The sequence below is a fragment of the Parasteatoda tepidariorum genome, chromosome 8 (assembly GCF_982258835.1).
Source record: "Parasteatoda tepidariorum strain Cologne lab strain chromosome 8, Ptep-v5.0, whole genome shotgun sequence".
NCBI classification, from domain to species: domain Eukaryota; kingdom Metazoa; phylum Arthropoda; class Arachnida; order Araneae; family Theridiidae; genus Parasteatoda; species Parasteatoda tepidariorum.
In genome coordinates this window covers 106,921,285-106,942,429 of record NC_141762.1, presented here as the reverse complement: position 1 = coordinate 106,942,429, position 21,145 = coordinate 106,921,285, and the positions used below count along the sequence as shown (strand labels likewise).

Here is a 21,145-nt window from a genome sequence, read left to right as displayed (position 1 = left end):
GAACTTTACGATAGAACAGTTCAACGAGGACCCATACCGCATACCCTTTGTCCCTACGCAGACTGATCCATGTGGTCACCCACCCGCAAACTGACTGCAGCCAGTGATGCTTGACTTCGGTGATCTACTGGGAGCCGTGTCTCAAAGATCAGTCCACTGCGGGGCAATTTTTTTTGTCTTCGTTTCTTAAAATATATATATATACAAATGAATAAATTGTAATAAGGCAATAAAAAAAAATTAAATTTTAAGTATTTTAAATGCTTTGAAAAAAATTACAATCTAACATTTAAAAAATTTTGGTGTTTTAAAATTTCATGTTTCCAATTTTTTTTATTTCTATGTATTTTTATTTCTTTATATGCATCACACGGCACCCTGTTGGAGTTGTGTTCACCGACCTTCAGAGGGTGTGCCACTTCCTCCGTTGTACCGATAAAAGATAGTGGATACAAGTAATGATCAAATCATAGCAGAAACCAGTATTGAACCAATGATAGCGAGTTCGAGAACTGGTAAAAATCAGTGGATTCTAGTACCGATAAAAAATAATGAGTTCGAATACTGATTAATTGATAGAGGGTTCAAGTACCGATAAAAAAGATTGCGGGTTGGAGAATTGTTCAAAAGAGAGTGGGCCTGAAAGCTCTTCAAATGATATCCGATTCGAGTACTGATAAAAAAGGGAGTGGGTTCGAATATTGAAAACAAAAGGAAGTTGGTTGGAAAAATATTCGATAGATCGATAGAAAATATTCGATAGATAGAATAATGTTCAAACAGCCAAATTGTGGTAGAATATTTTAAGAAAACCTTAATTTTAAATTTTAATTTTTCAAAAAATATATTCGAATATTTAAATTTTAATTTGTCAAAAAATATTGTTTGAAATTTCACGTTTTGACATCTAAAATTACTTAATTCAAAATTTTATAAAAATTTTTATATTATACAGTGATGCATCAATTTTGAACGGATCACTGTATTAATACTGTTGTTGTTCATTTACGAATAGTACGAATAGTACACATTAGGACATTGCAGAGACATCAGGTTTACGGTGAGACTTGAACCCGCTATCTCTACGTAACAGATCCCCCTCTGTCACGGAGTTCAGTTGGTGAAGAGGATCTATATGATTCTCAATTTTATCCTCTGAATCTTGAGAGAGATGAGTTTAAATTATAGATACATAGCGAAAGTAGCAGAACAGAGAAAAATTCAGTGATAAAGGATAAAAAAAAGTGATTTAATGCCTGGTTTTCAATGGCCAAATATGGTGTACCAGTACCAACACCTTTGGAGAGCATCAAACATTCTAAGATACTCATTAGATAAAACTACCTTTAGAGATAAGTAAATAAGTAGGTCACCGGTGGCTGGGTGGTAGGGCTTCGCGCTCTCGTGCCACAGGTCCTGCGTTCGAGGTGAGGTTGACTCAGCCTTTCATCCCTTCAGTGGGTCGATAAATGAGTACCAAGCATGTTTAGGAGCTAAACACTGGAGGTTCCGCGTTTAACTGACCACCTAAACAGAACATCTACTCCTGTACCCCAAAGCCCAAGGTCAAGAAAACTGAGATGTGCACAGTAGGCCTTGGCCCTCTATGGGCTGTCGGGCCACTGAGTTTAGTTTAGTAGGTATTTATTTTCGTCGCACTAGAGCTGGCCAATGGCTATAGGCGGGGGTCTGGGAAGCATCCCTGAGGATGATCCGAAGACATGCCATCACAATTTTTCTTAAGGCAGACATAGATTTGAAGAGGACGGACATTTCTCCAAATCCCTGTACCCACGATACTGCTCGTTGACCCACAACAGGATTTTAGATTCCACAGATTTTACGAGTAAGTATAACGCATTTATTCGATGGATCTTAGCGGCATCTAGGATCGAACACCGACCCTTTCGGACCAGAGTCCGATTCTCTAAACACTGAGCTACCACGGTCCCTATCAGAGATAGTTGTAGTTCTAGTTCATTTGCGTTGCACTAGAGCTGCACAATGGGCTATTAGCAACGGTCTGGGAAACATCCCTGAGCATGATCCGAAGATATGCTATCACTATTTTGATCTTCTGCAGCGGGGATGGCGACTCCGCTTCGGTAGCTTGGCAGCCTACGTGTGGAGTTGAGCACGCTACGGCAGAGCATACTAATGAGGACCCATACCACACGCCCTCGGAACTTGCGCAGACTGATCCAAGTATTCACCCATCCACACACTGACCACAGCCAGTGATGCTTGAATTCGGTGATATTCTGGGAACCGTGTCTTAACGATCAGTTCACTGTGAGAAGCCACCAGTGATCAATCCTTTCCTGTCAAGCAAGCAGCTGAAGAGAAAATTGGTTTTTGTGACAAAAATGAGCAGTCGGATGCGATCCCAAGCATTCACCTTTTCATATAAAGAGAGCAACACTCGCTCGTTCTTTACTCACGTATCTGTGGTTCGTGCAAAGTTGAAATTGTGGGATATACCGTCTGTTGTTGCTTCAATATTAACAGGTAAGTTTACTTTCATTTTGGTATAACCAGCAATATTTTTTGTATGAAATTATTTTCAGATAAAAAAGTTCATATTCATATCAACTTTATAGTCGTTGATAAAGTCTTAGTAACTCTAAAATAAATAATTTAATTTCAAATGAAACAAGCTTCACTAAATTTTTAATTCTCGGAAAATAAGATTTTGATGAACTAGGATTTTTAAATAGCGTTTAGATGCTTGAAGCATCTACGCACGCTATATAAAAAATCTACGTAATATTCGATTGGTTAACCTTTTCCTGTGCAGTGTTGAATTCGTACAAATTCTTGTTACTAGATACAACTCTGAATTTTTATTCAAGAGTTTTTACAGAGAACTAAAATCAATTCTTATTATTGAAAATCTTACTTATTGAAAACTCGTATAATTTATTTTTTATGCAGTTTTTTTTGTTGCAGAGTTTCGAATCCTTATTTTACATACAACATGTTTTGAAACTTCTCTGACGATATATTGAGTACTTCTAATTAAAGTGGATAATACAAAGTAGAGCTTTTGATCACTTTTTAATTAGCTTCTATTAACTTCCATATTTGGAATCTTAAAATTGAAACTCCAACAGTTTCAGACCCGTTTGTGAGTTTATTCGATAAATTCCAGGTTATAAGGATCTCCGATATAATGCCTAAACGATAGTCTGTTGTAAATTCCGGCCGCTTTCAGATTGACATTCAAATTTTTAATCGCAGCTCTGCTGTGCTTTCTGGCTATCATCGTTTCATGTTTTTCTCAATAATATAAGCAAAATACATAGCAATTATATAACCCCAAAAATGTATCTTGTTGGACACTTTCAAACTTGCTAGGGTGTTCAAATAATAAATACACCTTTGACTTGGACAAAGTTTCTCCAGTTTCCTAACCATTATCATGGTTGGCCAGACAGCTCAATGTGGGCCAATGCCTTCATCTGAAGATTTCTCCATAATGACTTCCGATTTATCTCCTATTCTTTTCATAAATTGCAAAAAAGTCTGACTCCACAGAGTCAGCCCATCTTAACAGCGGCCTTCCCCGCTTTCTCGTTCCAATGGGTTTAAAAAGCAGCATATTTTTTATTGTATTTTCATCACTCATTCGAATCACGTGGGCCATCCAATTCATTCTATTTATTTTTATATTTTTAATAATATCGGGTTGTTTATAACTCTTGTTCCAGTGGGTTAACAAAGCAGTATCTTTTTTAGATTCCTGACCACTATGAATAAAATTTGTTGCCCAAAAGATACAGATCCCTATTAAATTTGCAATCTACTTAAATTTCTCGTAAACTTTATGCAAAGTTCATATGCATTTCTCCATTACGATTATCCAATATATTTTATAATCAATGTATATTATATATTTGGCTAGTTTCTTTTAAAAGTAACGTTACTCTTTGTTGCTTCATTCAGGATTTCTGACTGGATTTGTCTAATTACGAATGGAGTTTCTTTTTCCTGATTATAAAACTACCAATGCTTGTGGAATCTCTATGAAAACAAAAGTGAGCATTTCTATTTTCTTGTGTTTCTATTAATGAAGATTTGTTTTAATCTTTAAATATTTTTTTACTCTTTGAGACTAAGCATTTGTAAACGTTAAACTTTAAGAAGAATTTCCTCTCAAAAACACAATTTGTTTTGGTTGGGAACACAAAGAAATAAAAGAAATCAGCCTACAGTGTAAAAACTGCACTATTTTTCTAAATTAAATGTTAAAAACATAAACAATCTTATAAAGAAACTTTTTCACAATAATACCGAATCTAGCTTTCAGGAATTTATAGGCTCTAATAATCTAAATGTTTATAAATCTGAAATTTTTATAATGGTAGAAGCTTACACTAGTCTCTCGCTCATTCACACCATACATTAAATACTCTTTCCTTTTTTCTTTTTTTTTTCGAACGCCGATACACTTTGGGTGAAAACTATAGGTTGCATGTTGGTTGTCTTCAACACTGCTATAAATTTAGATAGAAGCTAATATTCGCCGCTAAAAAGTATTTTTAGTTGTAAAATCAGGATTTATTTTTTCGTTTAAAGACTTAAGAACTTTCAAATTTTGTTTCTGGTCTGAATTTTTTTTTTATGCATCGGACGATCCATTCAAAAACGGTGACTCACTCATTGATGAAAATTATTTAACCGAAGATAATTCCCAGCAAATTTTTTATTTTGTAGTCTAAAATTTCGAATTGTAAGACAAAGTAACACCCAAAACTGATAAAATTTAAGCAACAGCAATCAAATAGTTAGTCAGAAGTGAAAAATTAAACTTTTTCATAAATTTTATTATTCAGACCGATTCTGTCATTGAAAATCGCATGATTTAAAGAGTCAAAATTATTCTGTATATTATGTTAGTCCAACAAACTCCTATCCGTATTGTCATACTCTTGGTTCAATAAAATTATTCACAAATTATTCTATCGGAGAAACAACCGAGCGGTCTTGGTCTAAACTAACAGAATTAAAACTGAGATTTAGTGCAATTTGGAGTAAGAAAGGACAGTTAAATAACAATTTATTAAACTGAATTTTTAAGTACATCAAAAACAAATTAAAAACTCTTCGACAAAAGTTACATTTTTCTAGTTTTCGATTTTTTCGAGTGTCTTAAGTTTCATTCTTGTTTTAGACAGACTCGCTTAATTTTAAGTTACTTCCAAATTCATTATTTTCTAGTTTGCAGTCTAGGATTTTAAGTTAGAAACGATGTTTTTAATGTCTCCACCTTTTGTTTTATGATAGTAATTTTCTGCAAACTATATTCTCACCAGTATTTCATTGAAATTCAAAAGTAATGGTAAAGGGTTTCTATTATTTGGTAGATTTTTAACTTTAAATTTCCACTAGATTCTTTTAACCACGCTGAAAACTGGTGTACTAACTCTCCGAACTTGATGTTGAAAAACTAAAAATAGTGCGAAGAACACCAAACTGAGCCTTAACCAAATCGAGCCTTCAGACAAAATTTAAACGGTGTTGATCGCAAAAAGGGGAAAACTTTAGTTTTCGGTTCTGTTAAACTTATTCGAAATAATCTTAATATTCTCTTTACACAACGCCTTTGTATGGTTTTTCAAACAAATGTTATTTAAAGAGTCCCTATTTATATGGAATCTAAATTGAGTGTTTTTCACTTTAATCAGATTGTCTCTTAAAGTAACTTCATTGAATCCTGTGTGTACTTATTTTACTGTAAATATAAATGTTTGCTCTACTGAGTACCAAAAGTGGTGGCAGATACTTTATACAAAGTAATTCATTAAAAACTTGTTGCTTCACAATGTTCTGGAACTGTTCTTTGTTCTACAACACTTTTTATTAAGCGGTTGTCGCCATTTTTTGGGTTACGCGCAAACTTTTTGCCGTGCCATTAAATGAGGAATTCAATTTTACAAATCTCCCACAGGAAGTCTATTTGAAGCAATGAATTTTGTAAAATAAGTCAGGGTAAATGGTCCCGTAAATTTTATAAAAACAAACTATAAAATTTTTAATAAATTAAATTCTATTTCTGCAAAGGTTATTAATAGAAACTAGTAAAATTGTCAAATAAAATTCATAAGATACAATACGATAGTAATTAGCAGGGGTGTTACTGGCCGTGCTAATTATGTGCTCTATTTCTCCGCTAATCAACGCTTCAAGTCTTCAGTGTCTCTGCTTTCGTATGTAGTTGGTTTCGGGCCGTGACTTTTATTGCGTCCATCAATCCTCAATACTTAGCAGTTCTATCTACCATAAGTGAAATTTCGATAGAAATACAGAGTTCTGATGGTTTAAAAGCAATTTTTTATTTTACACGAGAATACTACGATTCGAATGTAAAAAGTGTATCTTTTGTAGATTTCGAGAAAATTGCCTTTACAACTATTTTCTATTACTATTGCCTTGACAACTATTTTCTATTACAGGACCCTAAAATAGAATTTGAAAAACTGGTAAAACTAAATTTAATTTCTAAACTTGATTTTCATTTGCAGGCTTCGCCTCCCAAACACCCGTTATTAACAAGAGAATTTCAATTTATTAAAATTAAAAGATCAAAGGTTTTTAATGTTTCCACTGATTTAGTTCCTGATTCTGTTTGGGATAGAACTTAAATCAGTCTTTTAGCTCTGTTACTCTTGCAACATGCAAGACTTTTTAAATTCCTATTTAATTTTCGGGTAGATTATTTGGTACTAAGTAGTGCTGCTAGTCAAAAATGTCTCACTTTTGTCATTATTTTAACAGCATGTTTTGAAAGTTTTAAATAACTTAGCAAAAATGTAAATATCGTAATCTACTATTTAAAAATCGTAAAACTGATATTTATAAATATTTTTATGAAATGTTTAGTATGCTAATATGAAATTACTTAATAAAGGATCATAACTTTAACGAAGTGTTTAAGCGCAGAGCATTTCAAAACACTATTAAGTAAAGATTATACATATATTGAAGCAGAATAACAAGTAATTTACAGATAATTTTTATTTTATTATGCTCTTGCTAACTAAAGAAATCTTGAGATAAAATACAGTGATTTTTCTGGCTAATAAGAATAAGCAGACAATGCGAAGTTTTTAGAACATTGTGTAATAAAGAGCAACTTATGGGATTAAAAAATGAGTTGGGTTTCGTGAATTTTATGATCTGATTAATTCTTTGCTTAAAATTTATATCATTTGAAAAGCTTCTGTGAATTGAGATTTTCTGCAGTGTTTAAGGAAAGCTTTATTAACTTGTTAAGTGGCAAAATTTGTAAAATTCCTCTCCAATGATAAGTAATGGACGAGTTTGGTCAGCCACCTGGTTGCTAAACTGAATTGTCAAGCAAATTCCCTTTAACTGTTTCGTTTTTTTTTCTTCGTGTAATATTAAATGAATCTGAAGTTTAAAAACAATTTGATTGAAAAATATTTTAAGCAGCTTCATTTTTTCTTCCAATCAAAATGGTTTAGTTTAGTGCGTTGGCTGTAAGAAATCTGTACACTTTTTACCGTAACATTTCGAACTGAAATTTTTTTTTAAAAATCACTTTGAAAGTATTCATTTACTAATGTAAGTGGTTTACGGTCCAGTAATTAGTTAATATTTAATTGCAGCCTGACTTTTGCTCCCCGGATGCCTGAATTTCACAGTATGAGATGAACTTGCAGCCTGACTATTGCTCCCCGGACACCTGAATTTCACAGTATGTGATGAACTTGCAGCCTGACTATTGCTCCCCGGATGCCTGAATTTCACAGTATGAGATGAACTTGCAGCCTGACTATTGCTCCCCGGATGCCTGAATTTCACAGTATGAGATGAACTTGCAGCCTGACTATTGCTCCCCGGATGCCTGAATTTCACAGTATGTGATGAACTTGCAGCCTGACTATTGCTCCCCGGATGCTTGAATTTCACAGTATGAGATGAACTTGCAGCCTGACTATTGCTCACCGGATGCCTGAATTTCACAGTATGAGTAGAATTTGCAGCCTGACTATTGCTCCCCGGATGCCTGAATTTCACAGTATGAGATGAACTTGCAGCCTGACTATTGCTCCCCGGATGCCTGAATGTCACAGTATGAGATGAATTTGTAGAATGACTATTGCTCCCTGGATGCCTGAATTTCATAGTATGAGATGAATTTGTAGCCTGACTATTGCTCCCCGGATGCCTGAATTTCACAGTATGAGATGAATTTGTAGCCTGACTATTGCTCCCCGGATGCCTGAATGTCACAGTATGAGATGAATTTGTAGCCTGACTATTGCTCCCCGGATGCCTGAATGTCACAGTATGAGATGAATTTGTAGCCTGACTATTGCTCCCCGGATGCCTGAATGTCACAGTATGAGATGAATTTGTAGCCTGACTATTGCTCACCGGATGCCTGAATGTCACAGTATGAGATGAATTTGTAGCCTGACTATTGCTCCCCGGATGCCTGAATTTCACAGTATGAGATGAATTTGCAGCCTGACTATTGCTCATCGGATGCCTGAATGTCACAGTATGAGATGAATTTGTAGCCTGACTATTGCTCACCGGATGCCTGAATGTCACAGTATGAGATGAATTTGTAGCCTGACTATTGCTCCCCGGATGCCTGAATGTCACAGTATGAGATGAATTTGTAGCCTGACTATTGCTCCCCGGATGCCTGAATGTCACAGTATGAGATGAATTTGTAGCCTGACTATTGCTCACCGGATGCCTGAATGTCACAGTATGAGATGAATTTGTAGCCTGACTATTGCTCCCCGGATGCCTGAATTTCACAGTATGAGATGAATTTGCAGCCTGACTATTGCTCATCGGATGCCTGAATGTCACAGTATGAGATGAATTTGTAGCCTGACTATTGCTCACCGGATGCCTGAATGTCACAGTATGAGATGAATTTGTAGCCTGACTATTGCTCCCCGGATGCCTGAATGTCACAGTATGAGATGAATTTGTAGCCTGACTATTGCTCCCCGGATGCCTGAATGTCACAGTATGAGATGAATTTGTAGCCTGACTATTGCTCCCCGGATGCCTGAATGTCACAGTATGAGATGAATTTGTAGCCTGACTATTGCTCACCGGATGCCTGAATGTCACAGTATGAGATGAATTTGTAGCCTGACTATTGCTCCCCGGATGCCTGAATTTCACAGTATGAGATGAATTTGCAGCCTGACTATTGCTCATCGGATGCCTGAATGTCACAGTATGAGATGAATTTGTAGCCTGACTATTGCTCACCGGATGCCTGAATGTCACAGTATGAGATGAATTTGTAGCCTGACTATTGCTCCCCGGATGCCTGAATGTCACAGTATGAGATGAATTTGTAGCCTGACTATTGCTCCCCGGATGCCTGAATGTCACAGTATGAGATGAATTTGTAGCCTGACTATTGCTCACCGGATGCCTGAATGTCACAGTATGAGATGAATTTGTAGCCTGACTATTGCTCCCCGGATGCCTGAATTTCACAGTATGAGATGAATTTGCAGCCTGACTATTGCTCATCGGATGCCTGAATGTCACAGTATGAGATGAATTTGTAGCCTGACTATTGCTCACCGGATGCCTGAATGTCACAGTATGAGATGAATTTGTAGCCTGACTATTGCTCACCGGATGCCTGAATGTCACAGTATGAGATGAATTTGTAGCCTGACTATTGCTCCCCGGATGCCTGAATTTCACAGTATGAGATGAATTTGCAGCCTGACTATTGCTCATCGGATGCCTGAATGTCACAGTATGAGATGAATTTGTAGCCTGACTATTGCTCACCGGATGCCTGAATGTCACAGTATGAGATGAATTTGTAGCCTGACTATTGCTCCCCGGATGCCTGAATGTCACAGTATGAGATGAATTTGTAGCCTGACTATTGCTCCCCGGATGCCTGAATTTCACAGTATGAGATGAATTTGCAGCCTGACTATTGCTCACCGGATGCCTGAATTTCACAGCATGGAAAGAACTAGCAACATTTTCTTGATTAACAGAAGTAACCAGAAATGAATTCTGGCTTTAAGGACATCGAAACAAGGTGTGTATGTAAGCTGTATTTTATTCTGTGAAATATTTGTTTAGTTAAGTTCTTTAGGCGCAAACTCTTATTTTTGGCCGTCAATTACTAATCTCTATAAATTACTCTGCAAATAGTATATTTTCAGTGTGTATTTTTCATAAAATAAACAATTTGACAGATTTTCAAAAATTGCTTGCATGAGTCTTAAAAAATTAAATAAAGCTTGCCATAAAATTTATCTTAAACTTTTACTAGAAATTTTTGCGTATTCTAAAATATATATTTTAAACTATGTAATTAAACTACGTAGTTTTTGAATTTATTTAATTTAAGACACTAATCTATATTTGAAAGTGGAAGTCAGTTTTTTTCTTTGCTATTTACGGAAATCTGACTTTTAAAATTGTTTTAATGAAAGTTAAACGAAATCTGGCTAAAGACAAGTTTTTACAACTGTTTTGTGCACGCAAAACCTTTTTGCTTTACCTTTTACTCTACCATCGTGTATATGAAACCACGATAGCCCAGATACAAATTCTTATTCTGTTCAAATTCTGTTTGACTATGTCTTCGGAATTTCGAGTTTCTGTTAGTAATTTTTTTAAAGTATTGTAATATATAATACAATATTTTAAATCTAGTTACGTCTCAAACTTTAACTGTTAAACTTGTTAAATTTAAATATTTGTTTTTTCTAAGTACTATATCTTAGAGTTTCAAATGAATATTAGTTATTGAACTTGAATTTCATGTCAGTAGAAAAAATTTTCTCACTAAAACATAAATTTAAATCAATTTACATTGACAGGTTAATTCCAGAGCCATTTTAGTTTAAGTTTAAAATTTCATTTTTAAGATTAGTTTGCAACCAAAGTTTTAACTGTTACCACTCCAGTAATTTTTGAAAGAAATTTGTCAAAGTATTTACACTCATTTTATCTCTAATTAAGAAAGTGATTTGTTTTTGCTTTTTCAGAATTATTACCGTCCTCACTTCTATTGGAATGAACAGCCATAGTTCACTGCCTAAAAATGAGCGTCGAATGCAACAAATTGAAATAGAACTCTATACAGGTCAAGAACTCCTTTTATATTATATGGAATGTTCCTAATTTGTACACTTACCGCATTAATTGCCTACACATGTTAATCTTGACTCATGCAGATATTTTAGATCGTTGATATTAGTTTCAATCTTACTTTTCTAATAAATAGCCTTAAGAATTCTTTTCAAGCAAGATATAATTAAAAATATTTCAATTAAATTTTGATTACAATATTCCTAAACTCTATAGAAAATCAAGGAGCAAACAGATGCTCATAAATTTTAACTTTTTATTTTTAAACATTTTCTTTAATGTGTCAAATTACAAGATTCCAATAAATATTGGTAAAAGCAAATACTGTTAGATGCAAAAATATCATTTTATAGTAAAAATATAGGGCATATAGAGAACATCTCTAAGTACGCTAATTCCCTCGTCAAATATCAAAATTTGAGAAGAACTTCTTTCCTTACCCGAATTTTAAATTCTGATTTATGAAGTCATCGAGAGGAATGTAAGATTTTTAACTCTGCTCAGGTATTTTGTCCTTCAAGTTATCCTTTGTGCTAGTATAATTGAAACCATCGGGCGATCACTCAGTCTTCGGAATTGCTTAATTAAGTGTTAATTTCGCCAAACTTATCCAAATTTAGATTGTTGACACAAAAATTAGAAGAAACTAGCATTCTTATTGCGAAAGTAATAAAATTGAGTGCTTTCAAATAAAAACATTCATTGTAATTCTTTATTAGCGTTTTTTTTCTTCATGAGATTCAACTTTAAGTTAAAAAGGGTGTGATTCTGAAAACAATTAATTCAATTAATAATTAAATTTAAAATGTCAAGCAATTCTCAAAGTTTTTGCTGGAAATTTTGGTATTTTTATAGATGCACAAAACAGACTAAAAATACTTTTAAAGTTATATTTAATAATTCAGAAGTATCTGATTTTGAATATCAGAAACTGGACTTATATTTACGTCGTTCGGTACCAAGTTTATAGAACGAATTTTTAATTGAACAGTTTTAGGGCATTTATAAAGCATACAATTTGTCTGCTTTCACAGTAAACCTGCTTTTCAGTTAGGAAAAAAAATGGACTTGACTTATGACTCTTTATTTTACTAAATTCTGAAAACCCTAAGGCGGAAGTGAGGGGAGGGGACTATATGAATGTAAAAACCTAAATAGGATTTTTACTTTTAAGCTTAATTATATAATTAAGTTTTTAATAGTCTACGTGCCCTAATTAAAATGAGTTTAGAAAACAAATTCAAAAATAAGTACTTCTGAAGAATTGTTCTTGTGTGATTTAGCTTAAATCTAAAGATTTTATAATATTGGTGTAATTGCAGTTGGAAAATTTAATAATTTTTTTTTCCATAAAAAATGCTTACTTGTCTCAAGAATTTTCAACGTAGTTCAAAACTAATATCAAAATATTATTCTAGCAAGTGGCTAATATTGTAAAAGTAATAAGCTATTTAGTCTAGTCAAATTACTAATAGTAAATAGAAGATAAATTACATTTAAAGTCTATCACAAATTTGTGAGTTTTAATGATTCTTATTTGCTGCTGGAGTAGCCAGATAATGACTAACTGTTCAATAATCACGTAACATACCTTAACATTAACCATAACACTAATTCGCTGCTTCAGTAGTAGAATAAGAATAGAGTACAAGACTAAACATCTTTTTGAATAAAAGTAAAATTATAATTGGGATTGGACTGAATAGAAACTGAGCTGAAAAATTCATAACTTGACCAGAAATTTTATTTTTTAATAAAAATCAAATTTTTGAATGACTAAATTTTTAAAAAGTTTTTGTTTCAAAGGTCACAGCAAGTTCTTTAAAGTAAAAACTAAATTTCAAATACTGTAAAAAGGTCTTTTAACGGCAATTATTATAAATTTACAACTTACGAATTGCTCTTATTACACTTTAGAGAACTTTATAACTAGTTCATTCAAACCTTAAGTCCATTTTACCTAGAAAACCAGGTTTCCATTTAGTTCTAGCCGGACTTAATTTTCTACTAGTTTTGTTTTTGACATGAATATTTTATAGAATCTGAATGTAAAAGAAACCCTTTCGAAAAAATTACTTCAAATAGAAGGTAAATATGAAGAGATTTGTTTTCAATGACAGCGCCAGATTTGTCTAAAATTACATAAACTTTAAGACAAAAGTCATGCAAAAAGTTGCTCAATTAACATAGTTTTGCGTCTGCAGCCCCTCAAATCTCATAATACGAGCTTTCGTGCCAATACAAAACTATTTGTACCGAAATCAAAGCTCCAGTCAATATGCACAATACTTTTAAATCAAAAGTTTAAATAGAATTCGATTATTAACTAAACCCTTTTTAATTTTTTCAGTTTAAGACATTTTAACTTGAGTAGACGGAGCTTTTTATAAAACCGAAGTGTTTAAATTAAAAAAAATTAAAATATAAAAATTTTCAGAAATTATTTGTTCGTAAACATATTAAAACAACTCTAGAGGGGAAATCTGGATGCTTGAAGTGTTTTATAGTTATAAGAGGGCAAATGTGTGTTGCGATTTTTAATAAAGGTAAGACTCCCAAGTTTATAATAAAACTACTGATAATTTGATTTAGAGTTGAAGTAACATTGAAGGAAAAATAAGGATTTAATCTTTTACTTTAATATTACTATTAAACATGAACTTTGACAGACTCCTAGGAACTCTAGCACTTACAGCCGAACAACATAGAAACTTTTAAACTAGGTCATGAATAAAATTTTAAAGGGTTTGGTGGAGTACAGTAAGGTCCTGGACTGCAATTTTAGTTTCGCAGATTCGTGCCCTGAAAAATCCCCCAGCACTTTAAAAGTGTTTATTAGAACTTGATCACTCATTGAACTCATTGAGATTAAGACAGTGATAGAATCTCTTAAAAATCTTTTAAAAAAAAGTGATCTAAGCGTTATGTGGATGAGGGCTGCCTTTGATGGAAGATCTTAAAATAAACGTTAAACTTTGTATCGTTCTGAATTTAAAACTTAGAATTGTTAGATCTTAGATTTGCGATCGATGTAAAGATGAAAATTTTTATACCAAAATTTAAAATGCAGCTCTAACTTTCCAAGTCTTAAAATATATAAACTACAGAAGCGAACATTTATAGTTGCCATTTTCAACATTTATTTCGATGCAGATAAGTTTCGACTTTGACTTTTATTAATCTTTAAGTGCTAATAATCGATAATCAAATTTCTGGAGTGTCTTAGGGCAAAACTTTTCTAAATTTGGAGTAATTTAACAGTATTTGCATTTAATTTTCTAAATTTTCAATTCTACGTAAGTCTTTCAAATAAATAAAAGGTTTAAATGTAAGCAAATTTTATACGAATTTTTTATGAGCCAAAATTTAATTGAAATGTTTAACACTAAATTTACATTTTTCCATGTATTAAAAGTACAATTTACCAATAAATTTAAAATTTTTTTATTCGCTTTAAACTTGTGTTAAAAGTAACTAAATTTGAATTGAAATTATGTTTTGAAATCTTAATTCTTGTTACCCTGAATCTAAATGTTTTTCTTAAATCTTGTATCAGTTAGATTACATGACTCAAACTGTATTCTTAAATTAGTTTTATTTTAAGACAATGTGCATTTAATAACAAATGTATTGTATTACAATAGTATGAAATTCAATTTATATTTAATGTTGATGTCAACGATATTATTGTGTATATATAAGTATTTGGTGAGTAATGTGTCTTGAATATTAGTTTTAAAGCACTCTTTTTGTACACATTTCGCCACTAAAATGCTCTTAGTATAAATCATTTTTTAAAAAATGAATACTAGCTAATCCTGTAGTTTGTTTCGTATTAAACCAAAGGTTGCTGAACAAGTTTATAATATTTTTAAAATTTTCAAAGATACTAAATTTTGAACCAGTTGTCAAAATATAATAAATTTAAATTTTCTAAATTAATGATTTCTTTTTCTGGATTACTAAATTTTCCGATATATATTAATTATAAATTTAAAATTGTGTATGACTGCAATTTTATTTATTCTGTAACTTTCTATATTTGAAAACTAGGCTTTTTTAACAGTAATAGTAAAACACTCTTAAAAATTATACTCACTACGTTAATTTATATTTTTCTTAAATTTATTTCAGTTTAAAATTCTAAATTTTATAGTAGCTTAAGCCTAAGGTTGAATCTGTCATTTTGTAAAAGGGTCTTCTTCAATTTGGATCCATTGAAGAAACCCCTTTTTCAAAATGATTCCTTCAATTTTGGCTTTAATTAAATGAGATTAGATAAAAATTCAAAACTGCGAAATAAAATTTAAACTTTTAGCTAAACTTAACTGAACAAAACTTTAAAAGTGAACTGTCATAAATTTTTTAAGTTTTGTTATTTAAAAATGTTGCAATCACATGTTCAAAGATTTTATTACAATAGTTTCAGAGAAAATAGTTAAATAAACAATTACGTTAACTTATATAATTAGCCATTTATAAATCTCCAACTGTGTAGAAACGAAATAGTAAATGTAATATTGGTTTAATTTTTTTTATTAAATAGATTTAGTGGCCAATGTTTTCAGTATTTTGTATTGAATTATTGTTTTGATTTCTTTAAAATGCTAAATTTTGTAAAAGTTTGTAATTTGTCTTGAACAGAAATAAAACTTGCGTTTATTTTATTTTTGGTCTTTTATTAAATAAGAACAAATTTTTGTTGCGTTACGTTATGGGATCGCGATAACCGATGATCTTTTATAGATACTTAAGCACAAACTCTTATTTCGGAAAGAAACTTAAATAAAAAAATTTGAAGAAAAATTGCAAACATTTACTTAAAATCCACTTAAAACCAGTTTACTCGGCATGGTAGAGAACAAGTTTTATGGCGCTTAAAATGATCTGGTTTACTAATGCAAAATGTTCTTTATATTGAAAAGCAAAGTATATCAGCATACGTTAATTCCATTATATTGTAAAAACACTATTCACTTTTTAAATGTACTAAGTGTCTTTTACATTGCATTATTAATTCAAATGTAAAGATTTAAAAATTTATTTATTTTAGCAGCAAACCTAATTGTTTGATAAAAATATTAAACGTTATAAATGCAAACAGAGGTTAGAAATTTTTCTTTCGTGAAAAATGCTATTACACTTTGTATTTAGGATTTTGAAAAATTTTCTCTGATTTTTGAAAATTCGATGCTTTAAGACTGAAATTCATTTTTGAATTTTTACGAATCTGAATTTAAATTTCTGGGTCATAGTTCCAAAGGCCATTTTTAAAAATACCACGTGTTTTTTGAAGTATATTTAACTATTCCTTAGTGCTAAAAATCGTGTTAAATTATGCTAAATTAAATGAAGCAGCCTTAACGGTAATTTCGTAGATTTTGTGTGAAACAAAGCTTTTAATAATTTATACTCTTTTTAGTATTGTTCTAACGCTAAATCTTTAACTTCTTCGAGAATAGTTTGTTTTTAAAGAATACGAAAATAGTGTTTAAAAACCATTAAATGGAAATGATTTCGTGCTATTTCACTTTATAGAATCTAATTTCTTTTAACTTATGAAAATATTGGATTTTTAAATTTTTCCCGTAGATTTTACTATTTTATTTTGAGTATTATTTGGAAGAATTAAGGATTTTACATAACTTTTTGTAAGTAAGTTTTATATGCAAATAACTTTTTGGATGACTTTTGTCGAATACATAATATTCGATAGATACTAAGAGAATGTAGTTTGTTTTATTATACGCTCTAATAATCTTAGTGTTTTAAGAAGGGGTTTATTGAAATTGCTTATAACATGCTGAAATAGGCCTAATCTCTAAGAAAAATGAAATTTCAAAAATTATAAGTGTTTTGAGTTTGCAAATCCTGTAAATTTACAGAATATTTATAAGGTTCATCTTTGGTTTAGATCGCAGTAAATTTGATATAAAATCAAAAGAATTTTTAAAGTTAATTTCAATATCCTTTAAAACTGATGTTAATCGTGAATTTAAATGTATAAAATGTCCTAAAAGTTCTATAAAGATATGTCTACGTGCCGCATTTGTTTTTATTCGCTTATTACATTTACTTCGAATTATTGAAAATAACGAAGGAAGTTTAGGTATCCTATTTCAAAAATGTAATAAATCAAAAATCTAACGCTGTCTGAAATATTTTGAATATAAACTATTAAAAGTAACGAGAGTTCTAGGCAGCTATTGGAATATAAATTAGTCTAGTATAAATTATTAATGTTTAATATTGTATATGGTATAAATTATAATGTTAAATGTTATCTCCATATAATATAGTATAAATTAAAGCTAAATTTCTCATCAAGTTGGAAATAAAATTGGACCTATGTTTAGCCACTTTCGCGTCTTGATCAAATCACTGAGGAAACGCGACCCGTTGAAAACCCATCAATAGCTGTGAGGAAAATAAATGAGTAAAGCTCATATGCTAATCTGGGAATTGCGACGACAACTTTAGTATTTTTCATGGCGAATCTTTCAATGTCAGAAAAATCAAGTGGCCTGTGCACAGACAGAGATGCCAACTTGCTCCGGACAACAAATATATATTTTAAAGTGGTAGTTTATCAATTGTGATTCTTGGTTTAATGAATTCAATTTAGTAGATTTTTATCCACCACTATTTCTAAATAATTCGTAGGCTTATATAATGCACCACTTTATAAGACTTATGTAACGCTATACCTTTTAAAAAGCAAGCAAAAATAGTTAAATATTTGGCAAATTTACTTTGTAGTTAATTACCGTTTTTTTCATTATTTTGGCGTGTCCGGAGCAGTTGGCATCTCTGCACAGATGGTCCTTTTTAAAACTATTTGTCCTGAAACTTTTCCAAACAATTTTCTTTTCACTAAGAATAACGTAATCATTTAAGTTTTGTCTCACCCCCTCTTTTCCTTCTCTTTTTCAAACAAAAAAAGAGAGATTAATTTCAGTTCGCCACGTTTTTGAAATCCAGTTAGAACAATTTTTTAGTCATTTACTGAAAAAAAAATTTGTAATTTATTTATCACTTCCTTTGTACAGCAAATACCTTTTCACGTTAAAATCATTGGAATCTTCAGCTCTCGTTCCTTTTTATTCGTTTTTAAAATAAGAATCTTTATAATTGAGCACATTTTTTTCTAAAACCTTTCTGGAAAATAGAACTTCCCAAGATTTTGCAACATATTCCGATTAAAAAAAAATTAGGAAATAAGTTTTCCCAACTTCATATTATTTAGTAAAATGAGGACACTTGGGCAGTTCTAAAATGGTTCAAAGCTTCCATAATTATACTTAACTGTGCTGTGATTTAATAAAATATAATTTATACTTTTCATAGCTATATACCTTTTGTAAAGAGAATTTAATGGGTATCCTCTATCAGTTTTAATATTTTTAACCCTTCTAAACTTTATGAAACTGAGATACAATAGTGAATGAATCCATTATTCATAACACTACAATTATAGAATATCGTGCTATTCTTATTAAAAATGTATAAATTATTAAAAGCTCCTTTATAACTTGAAATAAAACATTGTACAAGGACTCCTTCTTTCAGAAATAACGAACGATTGAATATATTTATGGATTCTTTTTAGATTCAGGTACAGTCCGCAAAAAAAAAACGAATCACCCTGAATAGCTTTCGTTCTAATGATCGGATTTTCACGAACTAAGTGTCAATCTTAATGGTTTCTGGAGGTGACCTCAAATATGCTAATTAATTAGTGCTAACTATTAATTAATATATGAAATCAGACACAAAAACGTACTTTCTCTGAATAAACATGTAATTTTTTTACATATTTGGAATCTAGACACTTAAATTAGGGGGGGGGGTAGACAGAATTTAAAAAAAATTGGATCGTAAATTGGGTCACAATAAAGGTTTATATATTTGGCGATAGTCCAGAAAATCGCCAAAAAAAGTCGCCTGCGCAAATGAATATTTTAAGATCACTCATTGACTAATTCAAAAGAGGAATGCTTAATTTTACTAGGTTGCTAGGCAACCATGCCATAACTGTAAAAAAATTGAAATAATTTTTTGTGATTGCTCAGAGAGGTTTAATTCACTGTAAATAGAAAATATCTCGAAGTTTCTAGGCAATAGACAATTTTTAAGCTGATTTCTGTCTAAAAAGCAAAAAAAAAAATTATTTTAATGTCCTTCGAAAAGAAAATTTGAATCGATTTATAAATTATTTATGATATTCTAAGTTTTTAGAATTTAAATACATGAACTTTTTATCTGATATTGTTTAGATTATGCTGTTTTTGCTAAATTTGTTCGAGGATTTCATACTAAAATCAAATTAACATAACTTATTACAGCTATATACAATATTTTAGGAATGATCATTTTTACAGCTTTAACCCCTTGGGGACGGGTGATTCACGAAAGCATTCGTACAAAATCAGAATCGGGATGTAAATAAATAAAAAAACGATAGCTTAAATGCAGGCGTTGCTAATTTCACAGACTTACTTTGCCTTGAACTTAATTATTGTTAGTTAAAGTCAATGTTAGTTCAAAGTATAACTAAATAATTTTATTTTGAACTAAGTAATGGTGAATTAAATAAATCACACAATTATAACCCAGCCCACAAATAAACTGCTAAAGAATTACTTTGATTACCAGTTTTATCTTTTCACCCTGGTTGATACTGTTTTATGCTGTCACGTATTTGTGACAGTCGGCACGAAAGGGTTAATCGAGACTTCTAGGCAAGAAAGTTTGAGGGAAAAAAAAATGCTTGAAAAATAAAATGTAGATTGTATAGTAATTCTAATGCACATTCACAAGGTTTTCTGTAATTTACGATATTTCTTTTTTCTATAACTCAAGGAATTGCTGAATGTTTAGTGGCATTTTAAAGACATTGAAATATGTTATGTTTAAGAATAAGATATTGAAATAATATGATGCATATTGTATGATTCGTTGTTTATAAAATCGCTTCATTCTGCTAGATATTTAGGTTACATGGTTTTCTTTGGATAAAGATGATTAGCAAACAGCATCCTCATGTTTCGATGCATTCTGAAACTTACGTTCGCAATTTCACCATACAATGTCGCACAGCATATTCTTCAATTATGATAAGCTACATTTACCACCAAATACTGCTACTATGATTATTTATGTTTTCTTATATATATCTGATACTCTCCTTTTAAACAGAGCTAGTAAGATCCTTAAGATACTGAAATGGGGCCCAAAAACTCAAAAGATAAAATATTTAATTTTAGTAACTCAAAATATTCGGTCTCAAAATTTTAATTTTTAAGTTAAATATAACTTTTACAATATTGATGCTCTTACGTTTTTAAAGACCACATGAATCCTGTTAAAATATTAAAATGCATATGTTTACTTTAACGAGTGTAAATTCCTTATCAAAATAATGATCAAAACCCAAATGCAAAACAGTATAATTGACGATAAAAACTCAACTGGCTTCAAAACATATGAAGAGGGAAGTAAAAGTCGACATGCTTCGAGCGTTCAAATATAATCGCCCATTCTCAAGACTTGTCAGGCTTGAAAAACTTGTGACTTTCATTATTGGACGCTCAAGACATGTATACTTTTATTATCATGTATTATTTTTTTTTAAATCAATCAAGTTTTTATATTTTTGATTCAGTTTCTTGGGATTATCCATTTAGTTACAAAACATATTAAATTATTTCACTCGATATTAAAATAAGTTTTGAAAAGGTATTTTTTTATGTATCGATGCCAAAGTTTATTCTACAAATATTTCAGGGTATGCTTTCGGAGTATTTTGATCGAGTTTATTTTTACACCCATATTTGCTTTAAATTATTAAATAATTTGCTTAAAATAAATTATTCAAGCTACATGATCTAATGCATTTATAGTACAATAGTAAACGGGGCTTCCATCGCCTATTTTTAACCTTAGTACCGTTATCATTAAATAAATAGAATAAGCTTAGATAAATAATAAAAGCTAATTTTTTCCTTGTTTTAAT

The 21,145-nt window shown here is 31.2% G+C and overlaps 1 long non-coding RNA gene across 7 annotated transcripts; it reads left to right on the top strand.

The window, feature by feature from the left end:
- The first annotated feature begins 2,351 nt into the window (after positions 1 to 2,351).
- On the top strand, positions 2,352 to 15,750 carry LOC147806648 (uncharacterized). 7 transcript variants are annotated; one of them, XR_015428436.1, is made up of 4 exons: positions 2,371 to 2,508; positions 3,946 to 4,037; positions 9,954 to 10,069; positions 11,028 to 15,750. It is a non-coding gene; the product is annotated as an uncharacterized LOC147806648 (long non-coding RNA). The 7 variants fall into 7 exon arrangements; XR_015428435.1 differs by having other exon boundaries at positions 2,383 to 2,508; positions 9,900 to 10,069; positions 11,028 to 15,749; XR_015428440.1 differs by lacking the exons at positions 9,954 to 10,069; positions 11,028 to 15,750 and adding an exon at positions 8,442 to 8,561 and having other exon boundaries at positions 2,352 to 2,508.
- The last annotated feature ends 5,395 nt before the right edge of the window (positions 15,751 to 21,145 follow it).